The sequence below is a fragment of the Hippopotamus amphibius genome, chromosome X (genome assembly GCF_030028045.1).
Source record: "Hippopotamus amphibius kiboko isolate mHipAmp2 chromosome X, mHipAmp2.hap2, whole genome shotgun sequence".
NCBI classification, from domain to species: domain Eukaryota; kingdom Metazoa; phylum Chordata; class Mammalia; order Artiodactyla; family Hippopotamidae; genus Hippopotamus; species Hippopotamus amphibius.
This window is the reverse complement of record NC_080203.1, coordinates 60995213-61008234: the sequence shown is the minus strand read 5'-3', so window position 1 is coordinate 61008234 and position 13022 is coordinate 60995213. Positions and strand designations below refer to the sequence as shown.

Here is a 13022-nt window from a genome sequence, read left to right as displayed (position 1 = left end):
TTAGAAGCAATGTACTATATGGATATTTTAATAATCTATGTTGCCACTACAATTAGTGTCTGCCATATTATGTAATGTAGATAAGGACAACAATGCAAGTTATCAAGAATGCCTGCTTGAATTCTCACCAGGCTTGGGTTCACCAATCTCTGAATTTCCTGAGAGTAATATGGCCCCTACTATGGCTGCTTAATGTCCCATGAGGGTCTACTTGGACACAAAGAATGCAGGAAAATTAGAAGGCATGGGGTTCTGAAAGTAGCATTAGCTATGTTGGGAATTTGTGCCCATAGCACTAATGTGACCATCATTAGGCTAAGTATCTGAATTTTTTGTCTAGATATCATAGCAGGCAACACCAGCAGCAGCATTTGTACCTTTAGTGGGAATTGACATCTGTGAAATAGGTTCTACTTTTGACCCTAGTAGCAACAAGAGTCACTGAAACATCAGAGCAACGTTGGAGAGAAGGAAAACTACATTGTACCTGCGAAGACACTTGACAGGTACAGACCACACATCTAGGGGACTGTCAGACCTCTGGGAGAAATCTGAGAGAGACTGAAGTTCTCAAAAAGCACAGAATAGATTTAGATAAACAGAGGATTATGGTGATAATTGTCATACTCTTTCACTCCAATACTTGTTGGTCCTAGAAAACATAAAATGCACTCTGTTAAAGCACTTCATACTGTTTAAACAATAGAAAGAAATCTCAGTTTAATCAGAAGTCTACAAAACTTACAAATTGCAGTGGTTTGTATAACTTTACATTGGTGTGAACTAGATTGCCCTTAAGGTGGTACAGTAACATTATAGGACAGGAAGAAATTTCAGAGCTCACAGAAGCAGCTAGTTGCCAAAAAGGAATATCAGTGGCCTAATTATCAGTTAAGTGCATTTTGTCATTAACTATAATATATTTGTATCTATCATTGCTTTTCCAGTTTAGAGACCTAGTTGAAAATTGGATGGCTTAACATTCCCCACTGAAAAAGAACTAAGAATGGAGAGCAGAAGCAACCTTCACTAACTATAAGACATACAAAAGTATGCATTTCCTTACTAACAGAAGAACTGAACACCGACTTTTCATCATCTGGACAGACAGTGATCTTTTCTTCATCAAGAAAAAGGGCAACACATTGTTCTTTATGGAAATTGGTAATATCCAGTTCTGATTACCAGTGTTGGCCTTATTTAGAAGTAGAATAAAATTCTTGAATTTTATCAGTGGATATCAATGACTATGTTGAAGGAATAGGTGTTGTCTTAGACTGCTTACATTACAAAGTAAGTTAAAAAGTGAGTTTCAAAATACTTAGAGGGAAAGAAACACAAAACACCTATCACCTGGGCGTTAATCCTATGAGCTCAATTCCATACATATTTATGAGAAACCTACCATGCGTCAGACACTGTGATTGATACAGGGTAAATGATGGCAAATAAATAGCTAAAAATTTCTCATGGTGCTTACCAGGTAAAGAGGTTGAAAATCTTGAGCCATTTCCTTTTTTAACACTGTATTGATTTACCCTTCAAATTCTATATTTCCCTATTGCAGAAGCTATTTGACTCTTTCTTTCAAGTCCCAAGCCTCCCCAAGATCTTATATAAATCTTGTAGTGGGCCAGCCAAAATGAAGTGAATAACAGGTCAGAAGATTGACTCCATCTGAAGCATCTTGAAGAGCTTTTCAAATTACAGATATTGAGGGCCTCTTACATTGAGCATTCTCATTACCAATGTGCACAGGACTCTGTATTCTCAATGGTCCCAGGATATTCCTCAGATGATAATGATGCCGAGTAAGACAAGAGAACCAATATTCCAAGCTGCTCTTCAGAAGCATACCTTCAATTCCTCTCTTGATTTTGTTACCAAATATAGTAATTGGAAGTTTCTTTGGTCTCATTACTTATCAGACTAATGAACATTCTTCCATCCTCCCACTATCTGAATCTGAGTTTATCTACAGGAACTAGCACTGTCTGGAATGCAGCATGGATTCTAGAAAGTATTGCTCAATTGAAACTTACACTTCATTCCTTAAAGTCCCCTTGGTTTTTGGCTTTTAACTCCTTCTGAGATGGCCATCTATTTGCCTCCTGAGATCCAATTTCCTGTTCTGAGAGCCTCATTTTAAGTCCTTACTGAGGGCAAAATAATGTCTTGGAACTGCCTCAGAATGACATAGTTCACCTCATCTCTTAGTTGTTGATGTCTCTCAGGTGCCATAATCAGTTTCATTCTTGCAAGAAGTAAACATTCTGCTATGGTGTCAGAAATTTTATAGTATGCTGAAAGATGAGAAGTACTACAGAAGGAAAAATAGAGAAGGCTAAAAGAATGAAAGTGACAGGGTAGTAGTGGAGTTGGTCAGGATAGACTTCACTGAGAAGAGAAAGAGTGAGGAAGGAAGATATCTGGGGAAAGAACTTTCCAGATATAGGTGATAGTGTAAACATGTTGGGTAGAGCCTTCCAGGCATGTTTAAGAAACAAGAAGGCAAGTTTGACGGGAATGATGTGAGAGAAGGATAGAGAAGTAGGAGATGAGGTTAGAGAGGGAATGGGGGTCAAATTTTGTAGGACCTTGGTAGACCACAATGAGGATTTTTAGTTTTTATTCTGGTTGAATTGGGGAGCCATTGGAGGGCTTATAGCAGAGAAATATCTGATTTATATTTCAGAAGGATCACTCTGGCCATTAGTTGAAAATAAATTATAGAGAGGCAAAGGTGGGAGCAGAGAGGCCAGTTATGAAGCTATAACAATAATTCATGCAAGGAATGGCTCTGGAAGTTATCAGATTCTAAATATGTTTTTTAATTAATTAATTAATTAATTTTGGCTGCATTGGGTCTTCATTGCAGTGCTCAGCCTTCTCATTGCAGTGGCTTCTTCTGTTGTGGAGCACAGGCTCTAGGCCAGCAGGCTTCAGTAGTTGTGGCTCTCGGGCTCTACAGCACAGGCTCAGTAGTTGTGGCACACAGGCTAAGTTGCTCTGTGGCATGTGGGATCTTCCTGGACCAGGGCTCGAACTTGTGTTCCCTGCATTGGCAGACAGATTTGTAACCACTCCGCCACCTGGGAAGTCCTCATCAGATTCTGAATATACTATTAAAGACATATACACAGGATTTTCTGTTGTATTCTATCAAAAAGGTAAAGAAAGGAGTCAACAATAAGCCTGATGTTTTTGGCCTAAGTAGCTTGAAGGATGGAGTTTCCACTAACTGAGATGGAGAAAACAGTAAGTAAATCATGTTTTGAGGATTGGTGATAAAAGATTGTTTTGATACAATAAGTTTGACATGTCTATTAGAAATCCAAGTGGTTGAATGGAAATTGGAGTAAAAGGGTAAAATAATAGCTCAAAATATCTGGTTTTAGTAACTGGGTAGATATCATTTACTCAAATGGGAAACCCATGGGGATAAAGCCAGATTGCAATGAATTGAGAAATAAATGGGAGGTGACAAAGGAGAGAAAACTTAATTACATTTCAGAAGTATGGTTGTGATATCAAAGAATGTTTTATTGTTTTTTAAAACTTTTTATTTTTATTTTGTTTTCTTAATATGGAAGAAAACAGGATGGCTATATGTGGAGACAAAGGATTTATTCCTTTTCTTTACTACACCATTTTTGAACTTCCACATTTTATGAAAGGATTTTTGGAATAGTTTTATTTTCCATGGCAGTGAAGTTGTTAGAAATGAAGGTCTTATGGGGGCGGGGGGTTTGGGGTGGGATGAATTGGGAGATTGGGATTGCCATATATACATTACTAGTAAGAAAAAAATATCAAATTGTACACTTTAAATAATGCAGTTTATTGTATGTAAAATAAAATAAAATAAAATAATAAATAAAAAAGAAATGAAGGTCTGAGGGTCAACTGTTTGTACATATGGATTGTGCATAAGTCAATGTTTACCTGTAACTACACCTGTGATTAAAGTCGGACCACATTTTAGAAACAATTTACACACAGACTAAAAATTAGGTAGTCTAATTGTTGAATTTAAAAGCAATAATTTAACCTTAAGGAATAGCACTTTGTCCAACTTTTAAAAACTAATCATTGAAATCATTATTTTAATCCATCAGATACTTAGTAAAACCCATACAAATGGAGCCTCTAGTTGAGTGTGCACCTGTGATGAATAGGTAATTTGTGATAATCCATTTATTGTTAACTAAGAGTTAATAACAGAAACCACAAAGTTACAAAAGCATTCTGGTATAAGGAAAAAATAGGCTTCTACAAATGGGAATGAGATTCTCTATATCTCACTGCCATCAAACAAGCTCTTGGTGAACTTTGGTCATTCAAGGGCTGATTTAATGGATACTTTAAAATGGTAGAGAATTAACACAGCACTGAACACCATATAATGTGGCTATAAAGCAGGATTCAACATCCCTTCTGCTTTCAGGCATGTCAAATCGTGGAAAACAAACAGAGGTGACATTATTGGGGAGATAAGGCCCTTCAACATACTTAGGTCACATTATATAGGCACTCATTAATTCTGTCTCTGTACAAAGTTAAATTGGGGGTTAAATAATGAAAAAGTGGTCATTTTGACAGTGGATGTAATTGGTGTAAATAACAATCACATTCTATATTAGACACAGTGTCAAGTAGTGATGATTATCCCTATTTTCCATATGAAGACAGCAAGGCTGAGAATTTACATAGTTTGTTCAGTTTAAAAATATAAGAGCAAATACCCACATACAGAGTTTCTAAATCCATGCTCAGTATTTTCATTATACCGTGCCACTTCTGATTGCATTTTGTTCTTTTATTTACTTATTTTAAGTGTAAAATAGTACATGCTTATGATTTAAAAGTCAAACAAACTTCAGAAAGGATATAAAGCAAAAATTAGAAAAACCCAAATCCTCCAACTCACATTTTTACTTCCTAGAAGCAAGTGATCAATTTCTTCTTTAACTCTTCAGAATTTTTCCAAATGTATTCTTTTGTTTTCCTGATATATATCAGGTTTGTATCAGTTTGAATCTTTTGAGAAACAGATACAAGGATGGTATTACATTTGAAAGAGATTTATTGTGGAAAAAACCTGTGAACCAAGAAGGGATAGAGAGGAAGAGTAGAGCAAGGAGAGTCATTATCCTGAAATGTAGATCTGATATCTGTGAAGTAAGAGAAGGAAGAAGGAAAGATTGGGAAGGAAGAATTTCAAACCATGCAACAGTTTTGAAAATTCTCAGCTAGACTGATAGGGATTTTCTGAATACAAATAACCTCTTAGGGGAGTCCTGGGTTAGAAATGGCCCAAATTTAGGAGCCCCCCTGAATCATGTCAATCATTGCCTGAGAGCATCCCAGGGAAAGTAAAGTCTCAGCATGAGTAGCACAGTGAATCCAAAAGTTTGGCATCTGAAAGCTGTAAGTCGACTGTGCTTCTAACAGCAGGTACTTTTGAAGGGAGATCTGAGCAGAAGAACTTTATGGTCTTCACAGATCATAATATGCATAATGTTTTGCAACTTAACTTTCTCATAATAATGGTTAACATTAATCAATTTTATGCAATGAACCATGTTTTAAGCATTTCACAGGAATGTATGAATTAAATCATTACTGCAACCCTTTGAGGTCAGCACTATCATAATTGTAATTCTAATTTAATAGGTGGGGAAACTTAGATTTAGAGAATTTAAGTAACTAAAGGTCATATAGCTACTCTCTTGACTAATGAGATGTGACATTCCCCAATATCCAATATCAGAAGGTTGGGGTCTTTTCATTGATTGATTTTTATCAATGAAATAAATCAATAAATATATATTAAATAAATCAATATAAACAAAATAGTCAATCAGTGAAAGTGAGGGAATATTTATCATTTAACTACTGCTAAAGTAAAAAAATAAAGGTGGTAATGTTTATTTCAAAAGCATGTTTCTTACTTTATTCCAAAATGATTGCAAATGACTTAGAACATGTATAATAAAATGATGTCATTCATCAATAACAGTAAAGAATCACAATTATTTATTATTGAAATATGGTTGATATACAATATTATGTTAGTTTCAGGTGTACTACATAATGATTTCACATTTGCTTATATTAAGAAATGATCATCACGATAACTCTAGTGACCATCTCCCCCCATGCAAAGTTATTACAATATTATTGGCCATATGTCATGCATATTATATCCCCGTGACTTATATATTATACAACTAAAGGTTTGTAACTCTTAATCCACTTATTTCTCCCATCACAATCCCCTCTTCAGGCAAGTACCCATTTGTTGTCTGTATCTATCAGTCAGTTTTTGTTTTGTTTTTTAGATTTCACATATAAGTGAGATGATGTGGTATCTGTCTTTCGCTAACTCATTTCACTTAGCAAAATACCCTCTAGATCCATTCATGTCATTTCAAGTGGCAAGATTTAATTATTTTTATGGGTGTGTGTGTATATATATATATATATATATACACACACATATACACTATATTATATATATGATCACATTTTCTTTATCCATTTGTCTGTCAATGAATATGAAGATTGCTTCCATATCTTGGCTATTGTAAATGATGCTGAACATTGAATTGCACACATATTTTGGATTAGTGTTTTTGTTTTCTCTGTGTAAATACCCAGAGGTGAAATTGCTGGATCATATGGAAATTCTATTTTTAAAATTTTTGAGGAACCTCCATATTCTTTCCCATAGCAGCTGCACCATCAGTTCAATTTACAATCCTACCATCTGCACAAGGGTCCACTTTTCTCTATGTTCTCGCCAATACTGGTTATCTATTGTCTTTTTGATGATAGCCATTCTGACAGATGTGAGGTTGTATGTCATTGTGGTTTTGATTTGAATTTCCTTAATGGTTAGAGATGTTGAACATCTTTTTATGTGCCTGTTGCCCATCTGTATGTCTTCTTTGGTAAAATGTCTCTTCAGGTATTCTGCCCATTTTTTTTTTTAAGTGGGTTTCTTTTTTTTTTTTTTTTTATGTTGGGTTGTACAGTTGTTTGTATATTTTGGATGTTAACCCCCTTATCAGATATATCATTTGCAGATATCTTCTCCCATTCAGTATGCTGCCTTTTTTTTTTCTTGACAGCTTCCTTCGCTGTGCGAAAACTTTTCAGTTTGATGTAGTCCCGTTAGTTTATTTTTCCTTTTGTTTCCCTTGCCTGAGGAGACATATCCAAAAAAACTTTTGCTAAGACTGATGTCAAAGAGCATACTGTCTATGTTTTCTTCTATGAGCTTTATTGTCGCAGGTCTTACATTTAAGGCTTTAATCCATTTTGAGTTTATTTTTGTATGAGATGTAAGAAAGTAGTCCAGTTTGATTCTTTTGCATGTAGCAGTCCAATTTTCCCAACACTATTTATTGAAAAGGCTATCTTTTCTCCATTGTACATTATTGCCTCCTCCATCATAGATTAATTGACCATATAAGTGTGGGTTCATTTCTGGACTCTCTATTCTGTTCCATTCATCTATGTGTCTGTTTGTCTGATTTTGTGCCAGTATCATACTATTTTGATTAGTGAAGATTTATAGTATAGTTTGAAATCAGGGCGTGTGATACCTACAGCTTTGTTCTTTTCCAAGATTGTTTTGGCTATTCTGGGTCTTTTGTATTTCCATACAAATTTTAGAATTATTTTTACTAGCTCTGTGAAAATGTCATTGGCATTTTGATAGGGATTGCATTGAATCTATGGGTTGCCTTAGGGAGTATAGCCATTTTAACAGTATTAACTCTTCTAATCCATGAGCACAGTATAACTTTCCATTTGTTGATGTCCTCTTCAATTTCTTTCATCAATGTCATATTTTTCCAAGTACAAGTCTCTTTTATCCTTAGGTAAGTTTATTCCTAAGTATTTTATTCTTTTTGATGCCACCTAGGTGGTCCCAGGGCTGGTGTTGACCCATTGGTGGGCAGAGCCATTTCCTGGCACAGGTGGCTAGAGGGCCTGGATTGTTCTGGGGCTAGTACTGGCCTGCTGTTGAGTGGGGCCAGGTCTTGGGTTGGCTGGCTGTGGGTTCGGGGGAGTCAGGGGTTGGACCTGGAGTGCTGGTGGCACGGCCAGGTCCAGGAATGGCTGGCTTGGGTCTGAGGGGACCAAGACTGGTACTGACCCACAGATTGGAGTAGCTGTGTCCAGGACACCTGGGTGCCAGGGCTGAGGGGACCTGAAGCTGGTGCCAGCTAGCTGAGTCACCATGTAGCTGGCTCCATGGCCCCAGGAATTTTGGAACTGTGCCACCCTGTTGGTGGAAGAGTAAGTCCCTGGTGCTAATAAGCTAGAGGAGGACTCCTAAACAGTGCTTGCTAGCACCAGTCTCCCATTGGTAGAATGAACTCCCAAAAACGGCTGCTGCCAGTGTCTATGTCCCAAGAAGAAGTTCCAGTTGCCTCTTGCCTCTCCAGTAGGTTCTCCAAGATCAGCAAGTGAGTCTGACCCAGGGCCCTTTCAAATTACTGTCCCTGCACTGGGACTCAGAGCTTGTGAGATTTGAGGCATGCCTTTTAAGAATAAAGTCTCTATTTCCTAGAGACCTCCATCTTCCCTGTATGCAAATCATGCTGGACTTCAAAGCCTGACATTTTGGGGGCCTCCTGGGCTGTGGATCTCAATGGGGATTTCAGACCCTCTGCTCCTTGGGAGAAACCTCTGCAATTGTAACTATCCTCCCTTTTGTGGGTGGTTTACTGAGGGCTGTGAGTCTTGACTATACCACATCTCTACCCCTCCTATTTGTCTTGTTATGGTTACTTCTTTATATCTTTAGTTGGAGAAAATCTTTTCTGCTAGTCTTCAGATCATTCTCATAAATAGTTACTCTGTAAACAGTTGTAATTTTGGTGTGCCTATGTGAGGAATTGAGCTTAGGATCTTCCTACTCTGTCATTTTGGCCACCGTCCCAGGTTGATCAAGAATTACGGTCATTTAAATTTAAAGACTGGAAAGTCTAGACTAGACTTTCTGTTGAACATAGACAATTGATTACACAACTTGCTTTTCTGCCTTACAAAACCTGGCTAAAATTATAGGAAAAAAATGTACTTTTGTACAAGGATAATGAGTAAAGGAGACAGAAGATAATGGGCAAGAAAGTTTATCAGACTTATAGAAGACATGTGATTGAAACAGTGGCAACTGATCTATCAAGGGAAAAACTCAATTTCCTGCAGGGAAGGATACTGGCAAGACACATGCCAAACTGCCCAGTAGAACTCTTCAGAGTTTTAGCCCTTGGAAGCATCAGATATTACAGAAGGTGGGAGTGGGATGCAGACTGAAAATTGATAGGTTGTAAGTCTCATTATAGAGCTATTTTATCTGCACCTCTGGAGAAGCACAGCTTTCCCTAATACAAATATCTAAGTTCATTAATTAATTTGCACAGAAGTGTTGGTGAAGAACTTGTCTATTATGGAAAGTACATTAAAATATTTCATATGCCTATTTATTTTGTAAACCTTTGAGAAATTTCAGGAACTTGACATAAAAATACAACTCACTGAAAGTAATTTGTGATGATTGGGAGGGGGGTGACATTGTATAATGTTGGTATATAGCCTTGTGATGTATTAGTTTACTCCAAGAATAACATTTTAAACATTTGGAGAAGAACAAACAGGATATATCAGAAAATTTCCCAGAATATCAATTATTTAAGCTAGTTTTTTGATAAAGAACATGTACATTTAAAGTACATTATTAGTTCATTGACTGTTATCTTTCAAAGTCTTACCTAGCTATTGCAACCAAATTTAATGTATCTATTGAGACATATTTGTATTACAATTTCTTGAAGATTTGTTTAATATATAATTTTTTTGGCTTTTTGATAGATCATATTTAGCACGAGTGTCAAAGTAAGTAGCCCTATCTGTACCTAACCATTGTCTTCATTTATTAAATATCTTTAAATAGTGTGATATATCAGAAAAAATTCTGGGATAAGATGAGTTTGAGTCATAACTTTGTTACTAGCTGTGGAACTTATATTGTCATCTTGAAAATCATTCAATTTTTGTTAAATTCAGTTTAACTGAAAATTATTAATCAGTACCATAACAAGGTGATTGTTAAGAGCATTACTCACTAAAACATCTGTAGTTCAAACATTTATCTACTTAATAACTTTGGGTGTCTATTTGCAGATGAAAAAAATTAAGCACAATATCGTAACTCTCTGGCACTCAATTTCTCAATTCTCTAACATATTTAAACACAAATATTCAATTCTAAAAGCAGCTATTGTCAGTATTTTATGGTAATCTGCTATAGTTTTTTTCTCAAAAAATAGGAGAGATGGAGATGCCTAAATTAGTTTAAAACAATGTTAGTATATTGTTACTCTTATCTATGGGCTTGTGACAGAATTTATTTATCTTTTTACTTTCATGGATATCCTGTACATTGATGTTTCTTTTTGTTCAAGCTATTTTTAGTTACAAAATTATCATTCTAATTTTCATTTGCCTGAGGGATATAGAATAATTCAATGAGTCACTCAAGGGCCCCTGACAGAGTAGGTAATAATAACACAAATCCATAGAGGCTAGTTCACTCACTTGTCTCAAATTATGTCAAACATTTAGTCTTTGCTAATGGAATGTAAGCCACCATTGACTTTCACTTCAGAAATAAAGCTATGATTATTTGAATCAGAAAAATAAATTTGAATAAGCCATGTGAAAAAAATGCGATTTGGCCAAACTGGCTACCAGGAAAGAAGAAAGATGTACTTATGAGGGTGAGTCAAAAATTATACACACTCTGGCTGTAGAATTTATTTTAATTAACTTTTAGAAAAGACATATACATCTTTTTTTGACATAATCTCCTTGCTATTCAATACACTTTGTCCATCTGTCAATAAGCTTTCATATTCCCTCATTAAAAAATGTTTTAGGCTGAGCTCTAAGCCACAAATGCATCGCTGTCTTCACTTCATCAGAAGTGAATCTTTGTCCTCGTAGGGCTGCTTTCAGGAGATCAAACAGGTGAAAGTCCAATAGAGCAAGATCAGATCTATATGGAGGGTGCTTTAACACCTCAAAATGAAGTTTTTGCAGAGTGTCGACAGTGTGGGCAAAAGTGTGTGTATGTGTACACTCTCAGATCACAAAAAATGAATCACTGCATGCTGTTCTTCTTTCAGGCAAACCAAAAGTGGGACATCCATTTTTGCTCACACCACAGTTACAAATGAACTGATGTAACACATTCACACCTGCACAGCAGTGACTGGGGAGACAGTAGCCTTAACTGGAAAGTGCTGATAAGACAGTGAGGCCAACAGGAGTTTTAATATAACCGGAGTGGGGATAATTTTCATCTCACCCTTGTAGTTATTATAGTCATGCAACTTTCAAAGAGCTTAAGCTCAGACTTAAATTCATAATAAGTTGAGCTTCGCTTATTGGTAGAAATAACCTGGTATATAAGCTGCCAGCCATCAACTGAATTCATAACCTTGTGGGCCGGGGAAAGAATGGATCTTTCAGAGCCAAGATATAAAAGGTTTCTAGAAAGCATGAAGGTGACAAAAGCTATGTAGGATAGGATATTCTGAATCACAGGAGAGGAGTCTCTGGCAGCACACAGAAGTTTGATAAAACAAGCAAAGTAATAAAACTTTCTAGGACAGAAGCCAGAGAGGTGTCTAGGGGGAAGTAAAGAGCCTTAAGAAAAAGTGTTGCAGCCTTAAGAAGTATAGACCTAACATTCATTGCATAACATCCATGTGTGAGGTACTATGCTAAACATTTATAGGAATTATTTCATTTAATTATAGCAACAACATTGGAAATAATATATTTGTTTTACCTTTAGGAAAATTGAGTTAGCAGAAGTTATGGGGATTCCCCCAAAATCACACAATTGATAAATGGCAGAGGTGGAATTCAAGAGGCTTGAATTCAAAACTTTTTACCACATTTTTCTGTTGTTGAGGTAAATTGGATCCTTTAAGCCTATGGAAACAAAGAAAGGAGATATAGAAACTCCTAGGGCTTTAGCAAACAGAAAACCAGTTAAGTATTTTTTTTAAATATAGAATTTAATAGTCTCATTGTCTCCACTTAGATGTAGAAACAATACTAGTCAAAATATCTTGTTTTAGATTTGAGAATTAGGTAAAGCTGTATTTTGAGGGGCAGTACTCCAGATAAATCTCCATTATATCCACTGAGATATATCTGTGGCAAATCTTCTCCAATCGTTCGTGGTCAGCGTCTACCCCTTGGAATTGTCTGTTTTGTTAGCACCCTCAAAATTTGAAAGCTTTGTGGAGTCTAGAAGAGAAATCCTTTTAATGAGTATATTAACACTTTCATGATGTCAAGGATGACTTCAGAGATGGTACCACTACACTTTGAGTGGTACTTATCAGTCTGAAATAGCAACACTTTATTTCCATCTTTAAATATCTTGTAGGTAATATCATAGGGAGAATTTGGATTGGAAAACTGGATAAACTGTTTTTTAGAACCCTCTAAATCAAGCTTTTACAATATTATTTCAATAGTCAATTTGAAATTATTAGAAGTTTAAAGTATAATGGAAAGACAAAAACTACATACTAGAATCAATTAGAAATTTTATTTACATTATTTACACTGCAGTTGCTTTTCATTAACAGAATTTTCTACACAATTTCACTCTTTCAAGCTTTCTTTTTATTCCAACACTATTCCATTAAATCCAGAAAGATTTTCTGTTCCTATGTAAATTCTAAGGCAACAGAAATAAAAATCTAAACAGAAGGAAGAAGAAATAAGCACTATGTATTAGGGCAATTATAAATATGTTGATTAAACATGACATAATTATAGAAAAAGCACAGATTACATATACCAAATAGCAGCTATGTGACTTTGGATGCAAAAACTAAATTCTTTCAATTTCAGTTTTCTCATCTGTGCAATTGGATCACCTCACAAATAATTTTGTATTAAATGAGATAATGCCTATG

The 13022-nt window shown here is 35.7% G+C and overlaps 1 pseudogene; it reads right to left on the bottom strand.

Annotated features, from left to right (window-relative positions):
• The window catches only part of LOC130841461 (glycine dehydrogenase (decarboxylating), mitochondrial-like), a 42530-nt pseudogene extending 35686 nt beyond the window's left edge, over positions 1 to 6844 (bottom strand).
• Between the last annotated feature and the right edge of the window lie 6178 nt (positions 6845 to 13022).